This window comes from Rhea pennata, chromosome 34 (assembly GCF_028389875.1).
Source record: "Rhea pennata isolate bPtePen1 chromosome 34, bPtePen1.pri, whole genome shotgun sequence".
In the NCBI taxonomy this organism is placed as follows: Eukaryota; Metazoa; Chordata; class Aves; order Rheiformes; family Rheidae; genus Rhea; species Rhea pennata.
The window spans coordinates 229,119-238,893 of record NC_084696.1 but is presented as its reverse complement, the minus strand read 5'-3'; the positions used below and the strand labels follow the sequence as shown (position 1 = coordinate 238,893).

The following is a 9,775-nucleotide window of genomic DNA, read 5'->3' as shown; positions in this document are numbered from 1 at the left end:
ATACACACCAGCTGGTGCAAAAAACGGTGTTGAACTAATCGAACTGTGGTAGACTTCGAGGTTACCAAGAGAGTAATCATTCCACCACGTAGTACACCAGAATGGAAACCACACCTTATTTTAAATTAATTTAAGAAGAACGAGAACAAGACCTAGGTAAGGAGATAAGCAAGACTCAGGTAGCCTCTTCAAGAGGCAGCAAGTCTCTCCTTTGCCAAAAAGATGTGTTTACCATGCACAGGACAACCTCCACGGAGGGAAGCAGGGAAGCATTCCCAAAGGAAGTTTTCCCCTTGCTTTAACCCTTTCCCACATCACCATCTCATGGTTGCTCCCTCATTCATCCTGCTGATGAATTTGGCCTTCCAAAACAAGTAGATGCATAAAGACAAGCCCCAAACAGAACAAACACCTGATTTTGACCCATACTTACCCAAGGAAGTTTTAATGATGGCACATTTCTCTCTCCGCTCGCAGGTCGTTTCATTCGCTCCCTGGAAGCATCCAATTAAGGGGAGTTTGTACTTGCAGACCTTGCACTGGAGAGCCTCGACTGCAGCAGACAGAGAAGATGCAATGAGGTCCATGCTCCGTGCTACAACGGCAGAGCCACGGGGGGAGGAGGGTGTTGCAATTGCTTTGAAAGCCCTATGATAAGATTGGGGCAAATCCAGAGAAGATTTAGAGCCCTCCAGGGAAGGGAGTGGGCGGCATCTTCACTTTTACGGACACCAGTCCATAGGATAGAGGCAGATGATGCCTACTGACACATAACCTACCTTGCCAGAGCTTCTCAAATGTAGCTGTGGCCACAGGTAAACAGACCTGCAACCAAACCACCAATGTATGGAGAATAAATTTGGAAATGGGCTCTGCGGTGGGGTTCATCCAGCTGAAAGAGAGCTACCCACAGCAAGACCATCGGAGCAGCTCTCTATGCAAGACCATACGCATCTACCCCAGGATCCAGTGACCTACAGTTCAAGGGATGCCTGACCCACAGGTGATACCATCACGTGTAACTTCCAGCCCTTTCTAGGGGTTTCTGCACTTTATCACGTCCCCTTTGAGCTGTGACCCTCCACTTACCAACCCCAATGCACAGGGCCACAGCCAGCCCCACGAAGAGCACCTTCATGGTGGGAAAGGGGGACACGGTCTGACCTCCCAGCTCCACGTCGCAGCCCAGTGTGGACTAACCTGCAAATGGAAATGGCTCGGGCAGTTTGTTAACCCTTGCAGTGAATTTTGTTGGTGTCCCGCTCTCTAGCAGGGGGAGAGCTGATTGGGTGAAATCTCGCAGTATATATGTTGCCAATTGGGGATTAAAAAAAAAAAAAAATGCAGAGATACTTGAGGAGTGCTGTTTAGAGCATTCTCAGGTGCCTTTAAATAGCTGAAACAGAGCAGAAAGATCCCAGGAAAAAGAAATCCTATAAGGAAAAAAAAACTAAGTTTCTTCACTTTTCTCAGCTGCTCCCACCTTTTGCTTGGAAAAAAAGCTAGGATTCAGGCATCTTTCACCCTCTATCTCACATCAACTAAACCACAGGCAAGGTTTTTAACCGTATAGTCAGCACATCTTTTGGAAAACTCCCTGCCCCGGCAATTTCCCATGCCCAGAGGCGAACAGCTTTGGACAGAGACTAACGCAAGAGGGGAAAAAAAGTAAAAGGGAGCTCAAAAGCGAACTCGCCCAACGTGGGGCTCGAACCCACGACCCTGAGATTAAGAGTCTCATGCTCTACCGACTGAGCTAGCCGGGCTCCCGTTGCTGTAATTACTTTGCTGTGTCTCGAGGAGGTTGCAAATTCGGGTTCCTCTGGAATAAGTTTATCGTTATGAAAAGAAATAGAGGTATAAAAATAAGCGATGCAGGAGGGTGTATTTGGGTGGCGCTGGCTGCGACGAGACCCCACGGCAGGAGAGAGATGCACAGCGCAGGGGAGGGGGGAAAAAATAAAAAGCAACAAAAATAAGCACCCAGCTGTAAAAAACAACGCAAGAGCGGCGGGAGGCTCTTACCAGGCTCTGCTTCGCCGGAGCATCCGCCTGCCCGGGCATCGCCGCCGCCTTTATAGCCCCTTTCCTCCCGCGCCGGGGCTGACCCAGGGCCTGAACGACCTTGGTGCCGCCGGGGATATTGTTCGGCTGGAACAATACTTTCGCGTGCACCTGGGCAAACAGAGCTCCCCAGCGAGCCCGGACAGTCCTTCCGGGATATGAAGGCATTCGTTATTTGGGCAAGTCTTCCCAGGCTCTCAGGCTCTCTAATCTTCCCAATTTTCTCAGCAGAAAAGACCTATTTGTGGAGGAAAACCCAAGCAAGGGTAGAAGACCGTGCATGACACCCTTTGGGTTACATCCTCCTGTTAATCTTGTGAGTGGGACTTGCATTAAAAAAAAAAAAAAAAAAAAAAAAAAAAAGCTCCAGGTCTTCCTCCTCTCTCCCTGCCTTGCCTGCATTTCTGTTCTTTCATCCCGCTCACCCACCGTTATTTTTTCCACGCAGGAGACCGCGGTTGCTGCAGCAATATTAAACAGGGCTCCTAGCAGAGCCCAGGCCCAGGCCAATCAGGTCTCTATTACTGAGGGTTTAATTTGGATAGTTACGGCCTTAAGTAATGACATATTTAATTGCTGGCTTAGGAGGCAATTAAAAAAAAAAATCTGCCTGCCTGGTCCAAGAGTTTTTCCAGGCTCTTTGGCTTCACCTGTAACAATCCAGCATGATGTTTATGCAGCTGGTATTGCGCTGACAGCAGAAATACAGATGAAACCTGCGTTTCTTCAAGTGTGAAGCCAGATTTAACTCCCGAAGGTGCTCAGAAGCAAGGAGGAAGCTCCTGGCAGCTTGGATCCTCATGCGCTGGCTGCACATCCTGATCCAGATAACTCCAGGTGGAGAGCATGTAATAACGCTTTCTCAGTCTGGCCAGCTTTCCTTATGGGAAACAGCAGCTTCCCCCATTTTTTACCAGGACTTGGTTTAGCTGAAGCGGCAAGATTCAACTGGCAGCTCACAAAAATCACCAGGAAAACACTATTGGTGCCATTATTTCTGTGCAAAGCCTGCATAAAGCCTGCATACTTCATCATTTTGTCTCACAGCATGGAGATTAAAAAAAAATATATCCAGACAAGGTTGTCTTTCTTTTTCTTTTTTCTTTTTTCTTTTTTTTTTTTTTTTTGTGTGCTTCCTTTTGCGTGAAATCCCGCCAAGTTTTTGCCGTGAAGAAAAAGGGGGGGGGGGAGAAAACAGCCACGCCCAACGTGGGGCTCGAACCCACGACCCTGAGATTAAGAGTCTCATGCTCTACCGACTGAGCTAGCCGGGCTGTTGGGGAACAGAGGACGGTGCAGTTCTGAGGCTGCAGCCGCGGGTGCAATCTGGGGGGAGATTTGCCAGCAAGGGGGGAAAGGGGAAAAGCTGCGACCCGGCAAAACTTGTTGCAGCTGGAGCTCCAGTTCCCACGACTCTGCCCCGGGGCATTTCCACGCGAGTTCAGCTCGGGGGAAAGCGCGAGTCGGGAGCTAAGGAGGGCAAGAGCACGGAGAGGCTGGATGCCCCGCCTCGCACGGCTGGAAAAGCGCATGGCATTAAAAGGAAAAAAAAAAAAGCAGAAAGGGAAGGGGGGAAAAAAAGTCTTAAAAAAACATGCGTTCCCTGACCGGGAATCGAACCCGGGCCGCGGCGGTGAGAGCGCCGAATCCTAACCACTAGACCACCAGGGAGGCGCTGAGCAGAGCTTTGCCCGGATATAACACCGCGCTCCCAGGGTCGGGACCTGGCGGAGCCGCTTCCCGCTGGCTCCACGGTGACGGGCGCGCAAAAAGGAGGGTTGCATTTAACGCCGAGGGGGGCCCGGCGGGTCTGCGGCGTTTTCCGTACGAACAGAAACTTCCCTTTCAGGAGCCCAACCTCCTGCAACGTGGAAATGTTCCCAGGCAAGCAGGTCCATGGGCTTATCTTCTGCTGCCCTCCGGCGGTGGGTCCTTTCTGGTGGCTTCTGCAGCACCTCGAAGTCCTCCTGGGGAAGCTGTGCGGAAAAAAACAGGCTCCGCTCGACCGCGATCGCGTTGCGGAGGGGCTGGTCTGTTCCGCCGTTTAGACTCGTAAGGATTTGCGATCGTTGGGAGAGTTTGCCCGATTTTGAGGCCTCTTCCCCGTTTTTGTTCCTGGAAGATGAGCAAAGTTTAATCGTTACACAGACCTCCTCGACTGCCACACGCTGATTTTTACACGGGAGCTCCCGTTTTCAGCAGAGGTTCAGTTCAACCCCTAAAACACCTCGCTGTGTCTAACATTATGCTGGCACATATCTGCAGGCGGAATAGAAATGAGGCTTCTGCAGCAGGGAGAAAACAAACTTCAGCAGAAAAGGGGCTGAAGTTCCCCTGTCTTTAGGTCAGAGGCTCTGGAAGACTGAAACATCAATAGCAAAGAGCTTCAGCAGAAGCTGCACGGCGATGTAGGTCAGCAGAGATGCGGTAAGGAAGGGAGAATCCAGTTTTAACAGCAGTGTGTTGTGCTCCAGAGAGTTTTTTGAACACAGAGCTGGGGATTTTGGCTGCTATTCTAGGTCATGTCCAGCAAACAAATAAACCTATGTAGGAGCAGCAATGCGTGACCACAAAGTAGTCCTCCCTCCGTCCACATCTTATTCTCCAGCTCAGCTGCAAGCCAGTCAGGTGCAAAATGCATTGGGGGAAGGGAGGAGACACTCGCTGCTTGATTTCAGCTTTGGATATGATGTCCTGGAAACGAGCCAAGATACCCCACAGCGCATGGTGGCAGGTGAAATGATGGGAAGAAACTCGATCTGGAGAAAGAAATCAGATGTGACAGTCAAGCTCCTCTAACAGAGCTGGGAAGGAACTGAGTGCTCAGAGCTGAGCTTAAATAGGGCCCCTGGACCATGGGCAGGGTGTGGATGTGGGGTTGCACAGGGCAATTAGTGCCTATGAGCACTCTCAGGGGCCTTGGTCCTTTCACATGAGCCAAAAACTTGTTGTCAGTTACAAGATAACATGGTGGCCGAGGTTGGAGGCATCTCTGGAGATCACCTGGGCCAACCACTCCTTCTCAAGCAAGGTCACCTACAGCGTATTGCCCAGGACCATGTCAGGCTGGGTTTTGAGTATCTCCAAGAATGGAGTAGCCACAGTTTTTCCAATCCCTACAGTGTCTGTTTAAGTTGAGAACATGACAGCTAAGATTTGCCTGGAGTCATCTTTACCTGTACCTAAACTAGTGATGGAAGGATGAAAACGTTCAGTATCTCTGAAACAGCAGCCAAAACAACATGCTTCAAAATCTCACCAGTGCAAACATATAAATGCAAAGAAGTTGTTCCCCCAGAGGTTTCACTGGTGGAAGGGTGGCAGATTTTCTGAGGTCTACGGATGGTGACCTGATGTTGCTATCTCAACAAGTCTGAGAAGACAGATGTCCAACTATGTTTCCTTGCACAGAATAAATAGAGGGAAAGGGAGCCAAAAAACAGGCATTGTTTCTGCCTGGTTTCGAGCCAGGGACCTTTCGCGTGTGAGGCGAACGTGATAACCACTACACTACAGAAACGCGCAGCCGCCCTGCTGAAGGGCCTCGTCCGCGGCAGCCAGGCTCTTCCACGGCGCTCCTCCGCCTGCCTCCGTGACGCTCTCCACCGCCCTTCGGCCTCCTCTTCCTCTTGCGCGGAGCATGGACAAGCACAAGGGCTCTGCCCCATCGTTGACACCCACCTGGCGTCTTCCGGGGCTCCTTGCGATGCTCCGAGCAAGGGATGCAGCCAAGGGGAGCTGCACACAAGGCTTCCTGGCGTGGAAGCTGTTGGCAGTCCGTCCTGACCTGCAGACCGGTGCTGGTGCTGGGGTGGGCTGGGCGCGCTGGGGCGCAGGCGTGGGACACGGTGTGGGGTGGCGAGGCCAGGAGAGGCGGAGGTGGGTGTTTGGGGTGTGCGTGGGAGAGCCAAGGTGCAGGTCATGCCGAGTGGGCGTGCAGAAGATACCCACGCTGTGTTTCTGTAGTGTAGTGGTTATCACGTTCGCCTCACACGCGAAAGGTCCCCGGTTCGAAACCGGGCAGAAACAGGGGGCTCTTTTTCACCCCCCTCCGCTGCTACCTTGGCAAAGCCAAAACCAAAAGCCCCCCGATCACTGAGCCCCGCGGCAGGGCAACGCGCCTGTGCCCGCTGCTGCTGCTGCACCTTCAGATGACTCCCCGGGGCTTTGTTTCCCTCTCCTCCACCACCGACAGCGTTGTGCTCTTGGCTTTTGCTGAATGCCTGCAAGAAGCACGATAGTACCGCTGAGTCCCGTACAGATGTGGGCATTGCGGGACAGAAAAGAGAAGGTTTTGGGGTCTGGCAGGGAATGGAGCCAGGCCGCCTCCGTTGTGCATTTCATGCCCGCTGCTCTGCATTCGAAACGGAGTTTTCTGCAGGAAGGGGAAGGGAGAAGGCCGGGGGGTCTTTAAAACTTAAGAGGAAATATCGGCAAAAGGTTGTTTCTGCCTGGTTTCGAGCCAGGGACCTTTCGCGTGTGAGGCGAACGTGATAACCACCACACTACAGAAACCATCTGCGCCCAGCTTGCAGCAGCCTTTCCAGAGGAGGCTCCAATCCTCCCACCAAGAGCAGCAGGGTCGAGCTGTTTTTTTGAGTGGGGCATTAGTGTGGAGGTCTCCCGAGGTCCTGAACCCACTGCGATTTTTTAATAATAAAGAATTAGTCATTTTTGCAGCCATTGCCTGCTGAGTTGGGGGTGAGAAGAAGTTTCCTTCCGAGCAAGGTGGCAGCATGAACATGAGGAATGGGGAGCTGCTGGGACAGCAGGCAGTGCATCGCTGCCTGGATGTGATACCTGCGTGCCGAGAGGTCCTTCGAGATCCCCCATCCCCTTCCTGGGGGAAAGGGAAGGGAAAACAATAACTTTCAAAGATTTTGCTGCGTCGGAAGAACGCGTTTTCCCTGACCGGGAATCGAACCCGGGCCACGGCGGTGAAAGCGCCGGATCCTAGCCACTAGACCACCAGGGAGAGCGGGAACCACGTTTTGGGTTACTTCTCCTCGCCCGAGAGAAAGGGGCAGTTCATGGCCCCGAGGGCAAGACCCGGGCGAGCTCCCCCGCGACGTGGCGAGCTGGGTCCCACTGAGCCAACACGAGGTGGCAACGCTGCGACCAAAGAGCGCTGGAACTACGTTGATGCCGTTAGATATAATCCAGATTTTCTGCTTTCTACCCTGAAGCCTGGTGGATTTTTTTTTCTCTCCCTGGGATCTTGCAGATTCATCAGGCAGATGAAGCTGGCGCTGGCACAACTCTTCCTCCTGCCTTTTGCAGGACAAACGCCAAAACGTACAAGGATAAAAGATGAGATTGCCAGAAATACCCTAAACTTGAGCTCCCTGGTGGTCTAGTGGCTAGGATTCGGCGCTTTCACCGCCGCGGCCCGGGTTCGATTCCCGGTCAGGGAAAACAGGTCTTTTTCCCTCTTTCAAACGAGCAATATTTACCTTTCTTAAATATCGTTGTTTTACTTCTGCCGGCAAGTTTACTGCTTGCTCCCGCAGAAAGCACCTAGTGGAGCTTACAATTGCCGAGCTATTACTACAAGAGAACTATTTATCCAGCAGCAGCTTATCCTTCTAGGCAAGGCATATTTTAAGACGCTGATTTACAAATCTCTTCTGAAAAGGAGCAAAAACTGATTTTTTTTCCCCTCAAGAGTGTTTCTGCTCGGTTTCGAACCGGGGACCTTTCGCGTGTGAGGCGAACGTGATAACCACTACACTACAGAAACCCCTTATAGACCCCCAAGCCACGACCAGCCCCCCTCACTCTTTCCCCAGCCTTTAAAATCACCTGGGTCCCTGGGTGAAAAAAAAAGGGGGGGGGAAGAAGAAGAAGAAGAAGAAGAAGAAGAAGAAGAAGAGGGTTTGCTCCGGATTCTCAGAACCTTCCTGCTACTGTTTCTAGCATTCAAACCATGCAAGCAATTTCTAAGATATAGCATAGGAAAGAGGAGGTAATTTGGGGCAGAAGCAGCCCGGCTAGCTCAGTCGGTAGAGCATGAGACTCTTAATCTCAGGGTCGTGGGTTCGAGCCCCACGTTGGGCGCCTGTTTCTCTTCCTTTTTTTTCTTTTCTTTTCTTTTTCTCTCCCTTTCCGTGCCGCCACGGAGCACTTGAAAGCAAATCCTGCTTTTCCAGCCCTGCGCTCCCGGCTCTGCTGCCGCAGCCTCCCCCGACGCCACCGCAAACGCGGCCGGGAAACGACGCCGCAAAAACGCGTCGCTGCGGATATTCCCACTTTCCCTGGAGTTGCTTTTCACCGTCAGGATGGCCGAGTGGTCTAAGGCGCCAGACTCAAGGCTCTGCCTTCCATCACCTGGGTATTCTGGTCTCCGTATGGAGGCGTGGGTTCAAATCCCACTCCTGACAGGTGCATTTTCTTTTATTTTTGCGTTTTTTTTTCCCTCCCCCCCCAACAAAACGGTTTCTTGCACACGCATCGAGGAAGCTGCGCATTCCCGGCGCGAAGACGACCGATCCCGCAGGAGTTTTCCACGCGGGGGTCCTCAGCGCGTGGCCCGGGGTGGCGGCGGTGGGGAAGGGCAGCTTTTTCTATGGGGCTCATTTCGTCTTTGTATTGAACTCGCTGGTCAGCTACAAAACAAGCTGCTTTTCCTCGCGTTCTGTTTTTTTTTTTTTTTTTTTTTTGTATTTTGGGGCGCCTCCAAATCCCGCAGGAACCCGCAAACCGCCACGGGCAGCAATCGCCCGGGGTGCTTGGAAAAGCGATTAAACGGCAAGACCGTCGCCGGGGTATGATTTTAGGAGCAATGTCTTGAGAAAAAAATGCTCTTTATTTTTGGAGGTGGGGGGAAGGTCCGGGGCCAAATTTGGGGAAGGAGCTGCGCCAGGAACGGGCAGGAAGGGATCACAAGCAGATGGGTTTCTGTAGTGTAGTGGTTATCACGTTCGCCTCACACGCGAAAGGTCCCCGGTTCGAAACCGGGCAGAAACACCTTCGCTTTTCCTTTTCTGTAATTTTTTTCCCGTTCTTCTTTCTTAATTATCGCTCCTTTTCTTCTTCTTCTTTTTTTTTTTTCTTTTCCCTCCTCTTTCCTCTCCTCAAGGACAGCCCATCTCTCCAGCTCAGCCTGGGTTTTAGGCAGCCTTTGCGCCTCTTAGCAGAAAAGCACGCTTTAATCTCCTGTTATCCTCAGACGGAGAGGGGCGTGAAGCAGGAAAGGGAACGAGTGAAGGAAGGAGCGAATGAGAGAGGGAAGAGGAACGCCAAAGGCGGGCAAAGGAAGAAATGCTTCTTAAGGAACGTCCTCGCTTAATAGGAGAGGCTCTCCCTGAAAGGTGAGCGGAGAAAATAAACCCATCCCCACCAAAAAAGCAAAACCAAAAAAAGGAAGTTCCCTGACCGGGAATCGAACCCGGGCCGCGGCGGTGAGAGCGCCGAATCCTAACCACTAGACCACCAGGGAGCCCATGAACGATGATTTTCACTGTGCAGCCTCCAAGCTAGCAACACCTGCTCTATTTTTGACAGTTCTTCCTTTATTCTTCATCTATTTTCACCCCTTTCCCTGTCATTATTTCACCTTAGGGCCGCGGTGGCAACATGCATCCCCAATAGCAATTTTGTACCAGAAGTCAGCTCACGACTTTCCTTCGGAGAACCGTGGCCCAGCCTTTCCCCGGCACACTGAAATTGGATTTCCCCACACCCCTGTGTTTCTTCTATACAGGGAAAGAGA

General features: G+C 51.8%; 13 non-coding genes across 13 annotated transcripts; 5 read left to right on the top strand and 8 right to left on the bottom strand.

Annotated features, from left to right (window-relative positions):
* Positions 1 to 1,693: 1,693 nt before the first annotated feature.
* TRNAK-CUU (transfer RNA lysine (anticodon CUU)) lies at positions 1,694 to 1,766 on the bottom strand. Its single transcript has one exon. It is a non-coding gene; the product is annotated as a tRNA-Lys (tRNA).
* A 1,499-nt stretch (positions 1,767 to 3,265) lies between these two features.
* Positions 3,266 to 3,338, bottom strand: TRNAK-CUU (transfer RNA lysine (anticodon CUU)). The gene has a single exon. It is a non-coding gene; the product is annotated as a tRNA-Lys (tRNA).
* Positions 3,339 to 3,663: 325 nt separating this feature from the next.
* Positions 3,664 to 3,735, bottom strand: TRNAE-CUC (transfer RNA glutamic acid (anticodon CUC)). The gene has a single exon. It is a non-coding gene; the product is annotated as a tRNA-Glu (tRNA).
* A 1,776-nt stretch (positions 3,736 to 5,511) lies between these two features.
* TRNAV-CAC (transfer RNA valine (anticodon CAC)) lies at positions 5,512 to 5,584 on the bottom strand. Its single transcript has one exon. It is a non-coding gene; the product is annotated as a tRNA-Val (tRNA).
* Positions 5,585 to 6,020: 436 nt separating this feature from the next.
* Positions 6,021 to 6,093, top strand: TRNAV-CAC (transfer RNA valine (anticodon CAC)). Its single transcript has one exon. It is a non-coding gene; the product is annotated as a tRNA-Val (tRNA).
* A 413-nt stretch (positions 6,094 to 6,506) lies between these two features.
* Positions 6,507 to 6,579, bottom strand: TRNAV-CAC (transfer RNA valine (anticodon CAC)). Its single transcript has one exon. It is a non-coding gene; the product is annotated as a tRNA-Val (tRNA).
* Positions 6,580 to 6,967: 388 nt separating this feature from the next.
* Positions 6,968 to 7,039, bottom strand: TRNAE-UUC (transfer RNA glutamic acid (anticodon UUC)). Its single transcript has one exon. It is a non-coding gene; the product is annotated as a tRNA-Glu (tRNA).
* A 367-nt stretch (positions 7,040 to 7,406) lies between these two features.
* On the top strand, positions 7,407 to 7,478 carry TRNAE-UUC (transfer RNA glutamic acid (anticodon UUC)). The gene has a single exon. It is a non-coding gene; the product is annotated as a tRNA-Glu (tRNA).
* Positions 7,479 to 7,731: 253 nt separating this feature from the next.
* TRNAV-CAC (transfer RNA valine (anticodon CAC)) lies at positions 7,732 to 7,804 on the bottom strand. The gene has a single exon. It is a non-coding gene; the product is annotated as a tRNA-Val (tRNA).
* A 244-nt stretch (positions 7,805 to 8,048) lies between these two features.
* On the top strand, positions 8,049 to 8,121 carry TRNAK-CUU (transfer RNA lysine (anticodon CUU)). Its single transcript has one exon. It is a non-coding gene; the product is annotated as a tRNA-Lys (tRNA).
* Positions 8,122 to 8,336: 215 nt separating this feature from the next.
* TRNAL-CAA (transfer RNA leucine (anticodon CAA)) lies at positions 8,337 to 8,444 on the top strand. Its single transcript has 2 exons — positions 8,337 to 8,374; positions 8,399 to 8,444. It is a non-coding gene; the product is annotated as a tRNA-Leu (tRNA).
* Positions 8,445 to 8,957: 513 nt separating this feature from the next.
* TRNAV-CAC (transfer RNA valine (anticodon CAC)) lies at positions 8,958 to 9,030 on the top strand. The gene has a single exon. It is a non-coding gene; the product is annotated as a tRNA-Val (tRNA).
* Positions 9,031 to 9,430: 400 nt separating this feature from the next.
* TRNAE-CUC (transfer RNA glutamic acid (anticodon CUC)) lies at positions 9,431 to 9,502 on the bottom strand. The gene has a single exon. It is a non-coding gene; the product is annotated as a tRNA-Glu (tRNA).
* Positions 9,503 to 9,775: the final 273 nt, after the last annotated feature.